Genomic DNA, 13,179 nt, shown 5'->3' with positions numbered 1-13,179 from the left:
AGCTCCGAGTGCCTGTGCTTGTGGGGCTGTGGAAGGGCTGCCTAGGGAAGGTGAGGGCCAGCAAGAGCTTTCAGTCCTGGCGCCTTTGGTGTGGGAGCAGTCGCTGGACGTTTCCCATTTCGGAGCTGGGCTCTGGCGAAGCTGAGAGAGAGCATGTTTGGAGTTAGCGAGGGTAGGGAAGCTCCGAGTGCCTGTGCTTGTGGGGCTGTGGAAGGGCTGCCTAGGGAAGGTGAGGGCCAGCAAGAGCTTTCAGTCCTGGCGCCTTTGGTGTGGGAGCAGTCGCAGGACGTTTCCCATTTCGGAGCTGGGCTCTGGCGAAGCCGAGAGAGAGGCATGTTTGGAGTTAGCGAGGGTAGGGAAGCTCCGAGTGCCAGAGTTTGTGGGGCTGTGGAAGGGCTGCCTAGGGAAGGAGAGGGCCAGCAAGAGCTTTCAGTCCTGGCGCCTTTGGTGTGGGAGCAGTCGCTGGACGTTTCCCATTTCGGAGCTGGGCTCTGGCGAAGCCGAGAGAGAGGCATGTTTGGCGATAGCGAGGGTAGGGAAGCTCCGAGTGCCAGAGTGTGTGGGGCTGTGGAAGGGCTGCCTAGGGAAGGTGAGGGCCAGCAAGAGCTTTCAGTCCTGGCGCCTTTCGTGTGGGAGCAGTCGCTGGACGTTTCCCATTTCGGAGCTGGGCTCTGGCGAAGCCGAGAGAGAGGCATGTTTGGAGTTAGCGAGGGTAGGGAAGCTCCGAGTGCCTGTGCTTGTGGGGCTGTGGAAGGGCTGCCTAGGGAAGGTGAGGGCCAGCAAGAGCTTTCAGTCCTGGCGCCTTTGGTGTGGGAGCAGTCGCAGGACGTTTCCCATTTAGGAGCTGGGCTCTGGCGAAGCTGAGAGAGAGCATGTTTGGAGTTAGCGAGGGTAGGGAAGCTCCGAGTGCCTGTGCTTGTGGGGCTGTGGAAGGGCTGCCTAGGGAAGGTGAGGGCCAGCAAGAGCTTTCAGTCCTGGCGCCATTGGTGTGGGAGCAGTCGCTGGACGTTTCCCATTTCGGAGCTGGGCTCTGGCGAAGCTGAGAGAGAGCATGTTTGGAGTTAGCGAGGGTAGGGAAGCTCCGAGTGCCTGTGCTTGTGGGGCTGTGGAAGGGCTGCCTAGGGAAGGAGAGGGCCAGCAAGAGCTTTCAGTCCTGGCGCCTTTGGTGTGGGAGCAGTCGCTGGACGTTTCCCATTTCGGAGCTGGGCTCTGGCGAAGCCGAGAGAGAGGCATGTTTGGAGTTACCGAGGGTAGGGAAACTTTGAGTGTCAGAGTTTGTGGGGCTGTGGAAGGGCTGCCTAGGGAAGGTGAGGGCCAGCAAGAGCTTTCAGTCCTGGCGCCTTTGGTGTGGGAGCAGTCGCTGGACGTTTCCCATTTTGGAGCTGGGCTCTGGCGAAGCCGAGAGAGAGGCATGTTTGGCGATAGCGAGGGTAGGGAAGCTCCGAGTGCCAGAGTGTGTGGGGCTGTGGAAGGGCTGCCTAGGGAAGGTGAGGGCCAGCAAGAGCTTTCAGTCCTGGCGCCTTTGGTGTGGGAGCAGTCGCAGGACGTTTCCCATTTCGGAGCTGGGCTCTGGCGAAGCCGAGAGAGAGGCATGTTTGGAGTTACCGAGGGTAGGGAAGCTCCGAGTGCCTGTGCTTGTGGGGCTCTGGAAGGGCTGCCTAGGGAAGGTGAGGGCCAGCAAGAGCTTTCAGTCCTGGCGCCTTTGGTGTGGGAGCAGTCGCTGGACGTTTCCCATTTCGGAGCTGGGCTCTGGCGAAGCCGAGAGAGAGGCATGTTTGGAGTTAGCGAGGGTAGGGAAGCTCCGAGTGCCAGAGTGTGTGGGGCTGTGGAAGGGCTGCCTAGGGAAGGTGAGGGCCAGCAAGAGCTTTCAGTCCTGGCGCCTTTGGTGTGGGAGCAGTCGCTGGACGTTTCCCATTTCGGAGCTGGGCTCTGGCAAAGCCGAGAGAGGCATGTTTGGCGATTGCGAGGGTAGGGAAGCTCCGAGTGCCAGAGTGTGTGGGGCTGTGGAAGGGCTGCCTAGGGAAGGTGAGGGCCAGCAAGAGCTTTCAGTCCTGGCGCCTTTGGTGTGGGAGCAGTCGCAGGACGTTTCCCATTTCGGAGCTGGGCTCTGGCGAAGCTGAGAGAGAGCATGTTTGGCGATAGAGAGGGTAGGGAAGCTCCGAGTGCCTGTGCTTGTGGGGCTGTGGAAGGGCTGCCTAGGGAAGGTGAGGGCCAGCAAGAGCTTTCAGTCCTGGCGCCATTGGTGTGGGAGCAGTCGCTGGACGTTTCCCATTTCGGAGCTGGGCTCTGGCGAAGCTGAGAGAGAGCATGTTTGGAGTTAGCGAGGGTAGGGAAGCTCCGAGTGCCTGTGCTTGTGGGGCTGTGGAAGGGCTGCCTAGGGAAGGAGAGGGCCAGCAAGAGCTTTCAGTCCTGGCGCCTTTGGTGTGGGAGCAGTCGCTGGACGTTTCCCATTTCGGAGCTGGGCTCTGGCGAAGCCGAGAGAGAGGCATGTTTGGAGTTAGCGAGGGTAGGGAAGCTCCGAGTGCCTGTGCTTGTGGGGCTGTGGAAGGGCTGCCTAGGGAAGGTGAGGGCCAGCAAGAGCTTTCAGTCCTGGCGCCTTTGGTGTGGGAGCAGTCGCAGGACGTTTCCCATTTAGGAGCTGGGCTCTGGCGAAGCTGAGAGAGAGCATGTTTGGAGTTAGCGAGGGTAGGGAAGCTCCGAGTGCCTGTGCTTGTGGGGCTGTGGAAGGGCTGCCTAGGGAAGGTGAGGGCCAGCAAGAGCTTTCAGTCCTGGCGCCATTGGTGTGGGAGCAGTCGCTGGACGTTTCCCATTTCGGAGCTGGGCTCTGGCGAAGCTGAGAGAGAGCATGTTTGGAGTTAGCGAGGGTAGGGAAGCTCCGAGTGCCTGTGCTTGTGGGGCTGTGGAAGGGCTGCCTAGGGAAGGAGAGGGCCAGCAAGAGCTTTCAGTCCTGGCGCCTTTGGTGTGGGAGCAGTCGCTGGACGTTTCCCATTTCGGAGCTGGGCTCTGGCGAAGCCGAGAGAGAGGCATGTTTGGAGTTACCGAGGGTAGGGAAACTTTGAGTGTCAGAGTTTGTGGGGCTGTGGAAGGGCTGCCTAGGGAAGGTGAGGGCCAGCAAGAGCTTTCAGTCCTGGCGCCTTTGGTGTGGGAGCAGTCGCTGGACGTTTCCCATTTTGGAGCTGGGCTCTGGCGAAGCCGAGAGAGAGGCATGTTTGGCGATAGCGAGGGTAGGGAAGCTCCGAGTGCCTGTGCTTGTGGGGCTGTGGAAGGGCTGCCTAGGGAAGGTGAGGGCCAGCAAGAGCTTTCAGTCCTGGCGCCTTTGGTGTGGGAGCAGTCGCTGGACGTTTCCCATTTCGGAGCTGGGCTCTGGCGAAGCTGAGAGAGAGCATGTTTGGAGTTAGCGAGGGTAGGGAAGCTCCGAGTGCCTGTGCTTGTGGGGCTGTGGAAGGGCTGCCTAGGGAAGGTGAGGGCCAGCAAGAGCTTTCAGTCCTGGCGCCTTTGGTGTGGGAGCAGTCGCTGGACGTTTCCCATTTCGGAGCTGGGCTCTGGCGAAGCCGAGAGAGAGGCATGTTTGGATTTAGCGAGGGTAGGGAAGCTCCGAGTGCCAGAGTTTGTGGGGCTGTGGAAGGGCTGCCTAGGGAAGGAGAGGGCCAGCAAGAGCTTTCAGTCCTGGCGCCTTTGGTGTGGGAGCAGTCGCTGGACGTTTCCCATTTCGGAGCTGGGCTCTGGCGAAGCCGAGAGAGAGGCATGTTTGGCGATAGCGAGGGTAGGGAAGCTCCGAGTGCCAGAGTGTGTGGGGCTGTGGAAGGGCTGCCTAGGGAAGGTGAGGGCCAGCAAGAGCTTTCAGTCCTGGCGCCTTTCGTGTGGGAGCAGTCGCTGGACGTTTCCCATTTCGGAGCTGGGCTCTGGCAAAGCCGAGAGAGGCATGTTTGGATTTAGCGAGGGTAGGGAAACTTTGAGTGCCAGAGTTTGTGGGGCTGTGGAAGGGCTGCCTAGGGAAGGAGAGGGCCAGCAAGAGCTTTCAGTCCTGGCGCCTTTGGTGTGGGAGCAGTCGCTGGACGTTTCCCATTTCGGAGCTGGGCTCTGGCGAAGCCGAGAGAGAGGCATGTTTGGAGATAGCGAGGGTAGGGAAACTTTGAGTGTCAGAGTTTGTGGGGCTGTGGAAGGGCTGCCTAGGGAAGGTGAGGGCCAGCAAGAGCTTTCAGTCCTGGCGCCTTTGGTGTGGGAGCAGTCGCTGGACGTTTCCCATTTCGGAGCTGGGCTCTGGCGAAGCCGAGAGAGAGGCATGTTTGGAGTTAGCGAGGGTAGGGAAGCTCCGAGTGCCTGTGCTTGTGGGGCTGTGGAAGGGCTGCCTAGGGAAGGTGAGGGCCAGCAAGAGCTTTCAGTCCTGGCGCCTTTGGTGTGGGAGCAGTCGCTGGACGTTTCCCATTTCGGAGCTGGGCTCTGGCGAAGCCGAGAGAGAGCATGTTTGGAGATAGCGAGGGTAGGGAAGCTCCGAGTGCCAGAGTGTGTGGGGCTGTGGAAGGGCTGCCTAGGGAAGGTGAGGGCCAGCAAGAGCTTTCAGTCCTGGCGCCTTTGGTGTGGGAGCAGTCGCTGGACGTTTCCCATTTTGGAGCTGGGCTCTGGCGAAGCCGAGAGAGGCATGTTTGGAGTTAGCGAGGGTAGGGAAGCTCCGAGTGCCAGAGTGTGTGGGGCTGTGGAAGGGCTGCCTAGGGAAGGTGAGGGCCAGCAAGAGCTTTCAGTCCTGGCGCCTTTGGTGTGGGAGCAGTCGCTGGACGTTTCCCATTTTGGAGCTGGGCTCTGGCAAAGCCGAGAGAGGCATGTTTGGCGATTGCGAGGGTAGGGAAGCTCCGAGTGCCAGAGTGTGTGGGGCTGTGGAAGGGCTGCCTAGGGAAGGTGAGGGCCAGCAAGAGCTTTCAGTCCTGGCGCCTTTGGTGTGGGAGCAGTCGCAGGACGTTTCCCATTTCGGAGCTGGGCTCTGGCGAAGCCGAGAGAGAGGCATGTTTGGAGTTAGCGAGGGTAGGGAAGCTCCGAGTGCCTGTGCTTGTGGGGCTGTGGAAGGGCTGCCTAGGGAAGGTGAGGGCCAGCAAGAACTTTCAATCCTGGCGCCTTTGGTGTGGGAGCAGTCGCTGGACGTTTCCCATTTCGGAGCTGGGCTCTGGCAAAGCCGAGAGAGGCATGTTTGGCGATTGCGAGGGTAGGGAAGCTCCGAGTGCCAGAGTGTGTGGGGCTGTGGAAGGGCTGCCTAGGGAAGGTGAGGGCCAGCAAGAGCTTTCAGTCCTGGCGCCTTTGGTGTGGGAGCAGTCGCTGGACGTTTCCCATTTCGGAGCTGGGCTCTGGCGAAGCTGAGAGAGAGCATGTTTGGCGATAGAGAGGGTAGGGAAGCTCCGAGTGCCTGTGCTTGTGGGGCTGTGGAAGGGCTGCCTAGGGAAGGTGAGGGCCAGCAAGAGCTTTCAGTCCTGGCGCCTTTCGTGTGGGAGCAGTCGCTGGACGTTTCCCATTTCGGAGCTGGGCTCTGGCGAAGCTGAGAGAGAGCATGTTTGGAGTTAGCGAGGGTAGGGAAGCTCCGAGTGCCTGTGCTTGTGGGGCTGTGGAAGGGCTGCCTAGGGAAGGAGAGGGCCAGCAAGAGCTTTCAGTCCTGGCGCCTTTGGTGTGGGAGCAGTCGCTGGACGTTTCCCATTTCGGAGCTGGGCTCTGGCGAAGCCGAGAGAGGCATGTTTGGAGATAGCGAGGGTAGGGAAGCTCCGAGTGTCAGAGTGTGTGGGGCTGTGGAAGGGCTGCCTAGGGAAGGAGAGGGCCAGCAAGAGCTTTCAGTCCTGGCGCCTTTGGTGTGGGAGCAGTCGCTGGACGTTTCCCATTTCGGAGCTGGGCTCTGGCGAAGCCGAGAGAGAGGCATGTTTGGAGTTAGCGAGGGTAGGGAAACTTTGAGTGCCAGAGTGTGTGGGGCTGTGGAAGGGCTGCCTAGGGAAGGAGAGGGCCAGCAAGAGCTTTCAGTCCTGGCGCCTTTGGTGTGGGAGCAGTCGCTGGACGTTTCCCATTTTGGAGCTGGGCTCTGGCGAAGCCGAGAGAGGCATGTTTGGAGTTAGCGAGGGTAGGGAAACTTTGAGTGTCTGTGCTTGTGGGGCTGTGGAAGGGCTGCCTAGGGAAGGTGAGGGCCAGCAAGAGCTTTCAGTCCTGGCGCCTTTGGTGTGGGAGCAGTCGCAGGACGTTTCCCATTTCGGAGCTGGGCTCTGGCGAAGCCGAGAGAGAGGCATGTTTGGAATTAGCGAGGGTAGGGAAGCTCCGAGTGCCTGTGCTTGTGGGGCTGTGGAAGGGCTGCCTAGGGAAGGTGAGGGCCAGCAAGAGCTTTCAGTCCTGGCGCCTTTGTTGTGGGAGCAGTCGCTGGACGTTTCCCATTTCGGAGCTGGGCTCTGGCAAAGCCGAGAGAGAGGCATGTTTGGAGTTAGCGAGGGTAGGGAAGCTCCGAGTGCCAGAGTGTGTGGGGCTGTGGAAGGGCTGCCTAGGGAAGGAGAGGGCCAGCAAGAGCTTTCAGTCCTGGCGCCTTTGGTGTGGGAGCAGTCGCTGGACGTTTCCCATTTCGGAGCTGGGCTCTGGCGAAGCCGAGAGAGAGGCATGTTTGGAGATAGCGAGGGTAGGGAAGCTCCGAGTGCCTGTGCTTGTGGGGCTGTGGAAGGGCTGCCTAGGGAAGGAGAGGGCCAGCAAGAGCTTTCAGTCCTGGCGCCTTTCGTGTGGGAGCAGTCGCTGGACGTTTCCGATTTCGGAGCTGGGCTCTGGCGAAGCCGAGAGAGGCATGTTTGGAGTTAGCGAGGGTAGGGAAACTTTGAGTGTCTGTGCTTGTGGGGCTGTGGAAGGGCTGCCTAGGGAAGGTGAGGGCCAGCAAGAGCTTTCAGTCCTGGCGCCTTTCGTGTGGGAGCAGTCGCAGGACGTTTCCCATTTCGGAGCTGGGCTCTGGCGAAGCCGAGAGAGAGGCATGTTTGGAGTTACCGAGGGTAGGGAAGCTCCGAGTGCCTGTGCTTGTGGGGCTGTGGAAGGGCTGCCTAGGGAAGGTGAGGGCCAGCAAGAGCTTTCAGTCCTGGCGCCTTTGGTGTGGGAGCAGTCGCTGGACGTTTCCCATTTCGGAGCTGGGCTCTGGCGAAGCCGAGAGAGAGGCATGTTTGGAGTTAGCGAGGGTAGGGAAGCTCCGAGTGCCAGAGTGTGTGGGGATGTGGAAGGGCTGCCTAGGGAAGGTGAGGGCCAGGAAGAGCTTTCAATCCTGGCGCCTTTGGTGTGGGAGCAGTCGCTGGACGTTTCCCATTTCGGAGCTGGGCTCTGGCGAAGCTGAGAGAGAGCATGTTTGGCGATAGAGAGGGTAGGGAAGCTCCGAGTGCCTGTGCTTGTGGGGCTGTGGAAGGGCTGCCTAGGGAAGGAGAGGGCCAGCAAGAGCTTTCAGTCCTGGCGCCTTTGGTGTGGGAGCAGTCGCTGGACGTTTCCCATTTTGGAGCTGGGCTCTGGCGAAGCCGAGAGAGAGGCATGTTTGGAGTTAGCGAGGGTAGGGAAGCTCCGAGTGCCTGTGCTTGTGGGGCTGTGGAAGGGCTGCCTAGGGAAGGTGAGGGCCAGCAAGAGCTTTCAGTCCTGGCGCCTTTGGTGTGGGAGCAGTCGCTGGACGTTTCCCATTTCGGAGCTGGGCTCTGGCGAAGCCGAGAGAGGCATGTTTGGAGTTAGCGAGGGTAGGGAAACTTTGAGTGTCTGTGCTTGTGGGGCTGTGGAAGGGCTGCCTAGGGAAGGTGAGGGCCAGCAAGAGCTTTCAGTCCTGGCGCCTTTGGTGTGGGAGCAGTCGCAGGACGTTTCCCATTTCGGAGCTGGGCTCTGGCGAAGCCGAGAGAGAGGCATGTTTGGAGTTAGCGAGGGTAGGGAAGCTCCGAGTGCCTGTGCTTGTGGGGCTGTGGAAGGGCTGCCTAGGGAAGGTGAGGGCCAGCAAGAGCTTTCAGTCCTGGCGCCTTTGGTGTGGGAGCAGTCGCTGGACGTTTCCCATTTCGGAGCTGGGCTCTGGCGAAGCCGAGAGAGAGGCATGTTTTGAGTTAGCGAGGGTAGGGAAGCTCCGAGTGCCAGAGTGTGTGGGGCTGTGGAAGGGCTGCCTAGGGAAGGTGAGGGCCAGCAAGAGCTTTCAGTCCTGGCGCCTTTGGTGTGGGAGCAGTCGCTGGACGTTTCCCATTTCGGAGCTGGGCTCTGGCAAAGCCGAGAGAGGCATGTTTGGCGATTGCGAGGGTAGGGAAGCTCCGAGTGCCAGAGTGTGTGGGGCTGTGGAAGGGCTGCCTAGGGAAGGTGAGGGCCAGCAAGAGCTTTCAGTCCTGGCGCCTTTGGTGTGGGAGCAGTCGCAGGACGTTTCCCATTTCGGAGCTGGGCTCTGGCGAAGCCGAGAGAGAGGCATGTTTGGAGTTAGCGAGGGTAGGGAAGCTCCGAGTGCCAGAGTGTGTGGGGCTGTGGAAGGGCTGCCTAGGGAAGGTGAGGGCCAGCAAGAGCTTTCAGTCCTGGCGCCTTTGGTGTGGGAGCAGTCGGTGGACGTTTCCCATTTTGGAGCTGGGCTCTGGCAAAGCCGAGAGAGGCATGTTTGGAGATAGCGAGGGTAGGGAAGCTCCGAGTGCCAGAGTGTGTGGGGCTGTGGAAGGGCTGCCTAGGGAAGGTGAGGGCCAGCAAGAGCTTTCAGTCCTGGCGCCTTTGGTGTGGGAGCAGTCGCTGGACGTTTCCCATTTCGGAGCTGGGCTCTGGCGAAGCTGAGAGAGAGCATGTTTGGCGATAGAGAGGGTAGGGAAGCTCCGAGTGCCTGTGCTTGTGGGGCTGTGGAAGGGCTGCCTAGGGAAGGAGAGGGCCAGCAAGAGCTTTCAGTCCTGGCGCCTTTGGTGTGGGAGCAGTCGCTGGACGTTTCCCATTTCGGAGCTGGGCTCTGGCGAAGCTGAGAGAGAGGCATGTTTGGCGATAGCGAGGGTAGGGAAGCTCCGAGTGCCTGTGCTTGTGGGGCTGTGGAAGGGCTGCCTAGGGAAGGAGAGGGCCAGCAAGAGCTTTCAGTCCTGGCGCCTTTGGTGTGGGAGCAGTCGCTGGACGTTTCCCATTTCGGAGCTGGGCTCTGGCGAAGCCGAGAGAGGCATGTTTGGAGTTAGCGAGGGTAGGGAAACTTTGAGTGCCTGTGCTTGTGGGGCTGTGGAAGGGCTGCCTAGGGAAGGTGAGGGCCAGCAAGAGCTTTCAGTCCTGGCGCCTTTGGTGTGGGAGCAGTCGCAGGACGTTTCCCATTTCGGAGCTGGGCTCTGGCGAAGCCGAGAGAGAGGCATGTTTGGAGTTACCGAGGGTAGGGAAGCTCCGAGTGCCTGTGCTTGTGGGGCTGTGGAAGGGCTGCCTAGGGAAGGTGAGGGCCAGCAAGAGCTTTCAGTCCTGGCGCCTTTGGTGTGGGAGCAGTCGCTGGACGTTTCCCATTTCGGAGCTGGGCTCTGGCGAAGCCGAGAGAGAGAGGCATGTTTGGAGTTACCGAGGGTAGGGAAGCTCCGAGTGCCTGTGCTTGTGGGGCTGTGGAAGGGCTGCCTAGGGAAGGTGAGGGCCAGCAAGAGCTTTCAGTCCTGGCGCCTTTGGTGTGGGAGCAGTCGCTGGACGTTTCCCATTTTGGAGCTGGGCTCTGGCGAAGCCGAGAGAGAGAGGCATGTTTTGAGTTAGCGAGGATAGGGAAACTTTGAGTGCCAGAGTTTGTGGGGCTGTGGAAGGGCTGCCTAGGGAAGGTGAGGGCCAGCAAGAGCTTTCAGTCCTGGCGCCTTTGGTGTGGGAGCAGTCGCAGGACGTTTCCCATTTCGGAGCTGGGCTCTGGCAAAGCTGAGAGAGGCATGTTTGGCGATTGCGAGGGTAGGGAAGCTCCGAGTGCCAGAGTGTGTGGGGCTGTGGAAGGGCTGCCTAGGGAAGGTGAGGGCCAGCAAGAGCTTTCAGTCCTGGCGCCTTTGGTGTGGGAGCAGTCGCTGGACGTTTCCCATTTCGGAGCTGGGCTCTGGCGAAGCTGAGAGAGAGCATGTTTGGCGATAGAGAGGGTAGGGAAGCTCCGAGTGCCTGTGCTTGTGGGGCTGTGGAAGGGCTGCCTAGGGAAGGAGAGGGCCAGCAAGAGCTTTCAGTCCTGGCGCCTTTGGTGTGGGAGCAGTCGCTGGACGTTTCCCATTTCGGAGCTGGGCTCTGGCGAAGCCGAGAGAGAGGCATGTTTGGAGATAGCGAGGGTAGGGAAGCTCCGAGTGCCAGAGTGTGTGGGGCTGTGGAAGGGCTGCCTAGGGAAGGAGAGGGCCAGCAAGAGCTTTCAGTCCTGGCGCCTTTGGTGTGGGAGCAGTCGCTGGACGTTTCCCATTTCGGAGCTGGGCTCTGGCGAAGCCGAGAGAGAGGCATGTTTGGAGTTAGCGAGGGTAGGGAAGCTCCGAGTGCCTGTGCTTGTGGGGCTGTGGAAGGGCTGCCTAGGGAAGGTGAGGGCCAGCAAGAGCTTTCAGTCCTGGCGCCTTTGGTGTGGGAGCAGTCGCTGGACGTTTCCCATTTCGGAGCTGGGCTCTGGCGAAGCCGAGAGAGAGGCATGTTTGGAGTTACCGAGGGTAGGGAAGCTCCGAGTGCCTGTGCTTGTGGGGCTGTGGAAGGGCTGCCTAGGGAAGGTGAGGGCCAGCAAGAGCTTTCAGTCCTGGCGCCTTTGGTGTGGGAGCAGTCGCTGGACGTTTCCCATTTCGGAGCTGGGCTCTGGCGAAGCTGAGAGAGAGGCATGTTTGGAGTTAGCGAGGGTAGGGAAACTTTGAGTGCCAGAGTTTGTGGGGCTGTGGAAGGGCTGCCTAGGGAAGGAGAGGGCCAGCAAGAGCTTTCAGTCCTGGCGCCTTTGGTGTGGGAGCAGTCGCTGGACGTTTCCCATTTCGGAGCTGGGCTCTGGCGAAGCCGAGAGAGAGGCATGTTTGGCGATAGCGAGGGTAGGGAAGCTCCGAGTGCCTGTGCTTGTGGGGCTGTGGAAGGGCTGCCTAGGGAAGGTGAGGGCCAGCAAGAGCTTTCAGTCCTGGCGCCTTTGGTGTGGGAGCAGTCGCTGGACGTTTCCCATTTCGGAGCTGGGCTCTGGCGAAGCCGAGAGAGAGGCATGTTTGGCGATAGCGAGGGTAGGGAAGCTCCGAGTGCCTGTGCTTGTGGGGCTGTGGAAGGGCTGCCTAGGGAAGGTGAGGGCCAGCAAGGGCTTTCAGTCCTGGCGCCTTTCGTGTGGGAGCAGTCGCTGGACGTTTCCTATTTCGGAGCTGGGCTCTGGCAAAGCCGAGAGAGAGGCATGTTTTGAGTTAGCGAGGGTAGGGAAGCTCCGAGTGCCAGAGTGTGTGGGGCTGTGGAAGGGCTGCCTAGGGAAGGTGAGGGCCAGCAAGAGCTTTCAGTCCTGGCGCCTTTGGTGTGGGAGCAGTCGCTGGACGTTTCCCATTTTGGAGCTGGGCTCTGGCAAAGCCGAGAGAGGCATGTTTGGCGATTGCGAGGGTAGGGAAGCTCCGAGTGCCAGAGTGTGTGGGGCTGTGGAAGGGCTGCCTAGGGAAGGTGAGGGCCAGCAAGAGCTTTCAGTCCTGGCGCCTTTGGTGTGGGAGCAGTCGCTGGACGTTTCCCATTTCGGAGCTGGGCTCTGGCAAAGCCGAGAGAGGCATGTTTGGCGATTGCGAGGGTAGGGAAGCTCCGAGTGCCAGAGTGTGTGGGGCTGTGGAAGGGCTGCCTAGGGAAGGTGAGGGCCAGCAAGAGCTTTCAGTCCTGGCGCCTTTGGTGTGGGAGCAGTCGCTGGACGTTTCCCATTTCGGAGCTGGGCTCTGGCGAAGCTGAGAGAGAGCATGTTTGGCGATAGAGAGGGTAGGGAAGCTCCGAGTGCCTGTGCTTGTGGGGCTGTGGAAGGGCTGCCTAGGGAAGGAGAGGGCCAGCAAGAGCTTTCAGTCCTGGCGCCTTTGGTGTGGGAGCAGTCGCTGGACGTTTCCCATTTCGGAGCTGGGCTCTGGCGAAGCCGAGAGAGAGGCATGTTTGGCGATAGCGAGGGTAGGGAAGCTCCGAGTGCCTGTGCTTGTGGGGCTGTGGAAGGGCTGCCTAGGGAAGGAGAGAGCCAGCAAGAGCTTTCAGTCCTGGCGCCTTTCGTGTGGGAGCAGTCGCTGGACGTTTCCCATTTTGGAGCTGGGCTCTGGCGAAGCCGAGAGAGAGGCATGTTTGGAGTTAGCGAGGGTAGGGAAACTTTGAGTGCCTGTGCTTGTGGGGCTGTGGAAGGGCTGCCTAGGGAAGGTGAGGGCCAGCAAGAGCTTTCAGTCCTGGCGCCTTTGGTGTGGGAGCAGTCGCTGGACGTTTCCCATTTCGGAGCTGGGCTCTGGCGAAGCCGAGAGAGAGGCATGTTTGGAGTTACCGAGGGTAGGGAAGCTCCGAGTGCCTGTGCTTGTGGGGCTGTGGAAGGGCTGCCTAGGGAAGATGAGGGCCAGCAAGAGCTTTCAGTCCTGGCGCCTTTGGTGTGGGAGCAGTCGCTGGACGTTTCCCATTTCGGAGCTGGGCTCTGGCGAAGCCGAGAGAGAGGCATGTTTGGAGTTAGCGAGGGTAGGGAAGCTCCGAGTGCCAGAGTTTGTGGGGCTGTGGAAGGGCTGCCTAGGGAAGGTGAGGGCCAGCAAGAGCTTTCAGTCCTGGCGCCTTTGGTGTGGGAGCAGTCGCTGGACGTTTCCCATTTCGGAACTGGGCTCTGGCAAAGCTGAGAGAGAGCATGTTTGGCGATAGAGAGGGTAGGGAAGCTCCGAGTGCCTGTGCTTGTGGGGCTGTGGAAGGGCTGCCTAGGGAAGGTGAGGGCCAGCAAGAGCTTTCAGTCCTGGCGCCATTGGTGTGGGAGCAGTCGCTGGACGTTTCCCATTTCGGAGCTGGGCTCTGGCGAAGCTGAGAGAGAGGCATGTTTGGAGTTAGCGAGGGTAGGGAAGCTCCGAGTGTCAGAGTGTGTGGGGCTGTGGAAGGGCTGCCTAGGGAAGGAGAGGGCCAGCAAGAGCTTTCAGTCCTGGCGCCTTTGGTGTGGGAGCAGTCGCTGGACGTTTCCCATTTCGGAGCTGGGCTCTGGCGAAGGCGAGAGAGAGGCATGTTTGGAGTTAGCGAGGGTAGGGAAACTTTGAGTGCCAGAGTTTGTGGGGCTGTGGAAGGGCTGCCTAGGGAAGGTGAGGGCCAGCAAGAGCTTTCAGTCCTGGC

This window comes from Aptenodytes patagonicus, chromosome 5 (assembly GCF_965638725.1).
Source record: "Aptenodytes patagonicus chromosome 5, bAptPat1.pri.cur, whole genome shotgun sequence".
NCBI lineage: Eukaryota > Metazoa > Chordata > Aves > Sphenisciformes > Spheniscidae > Aptenodytes > Aptenodytes patagonicus.
Note: the sequence above shows the minus strand (reverse complement) of the source record.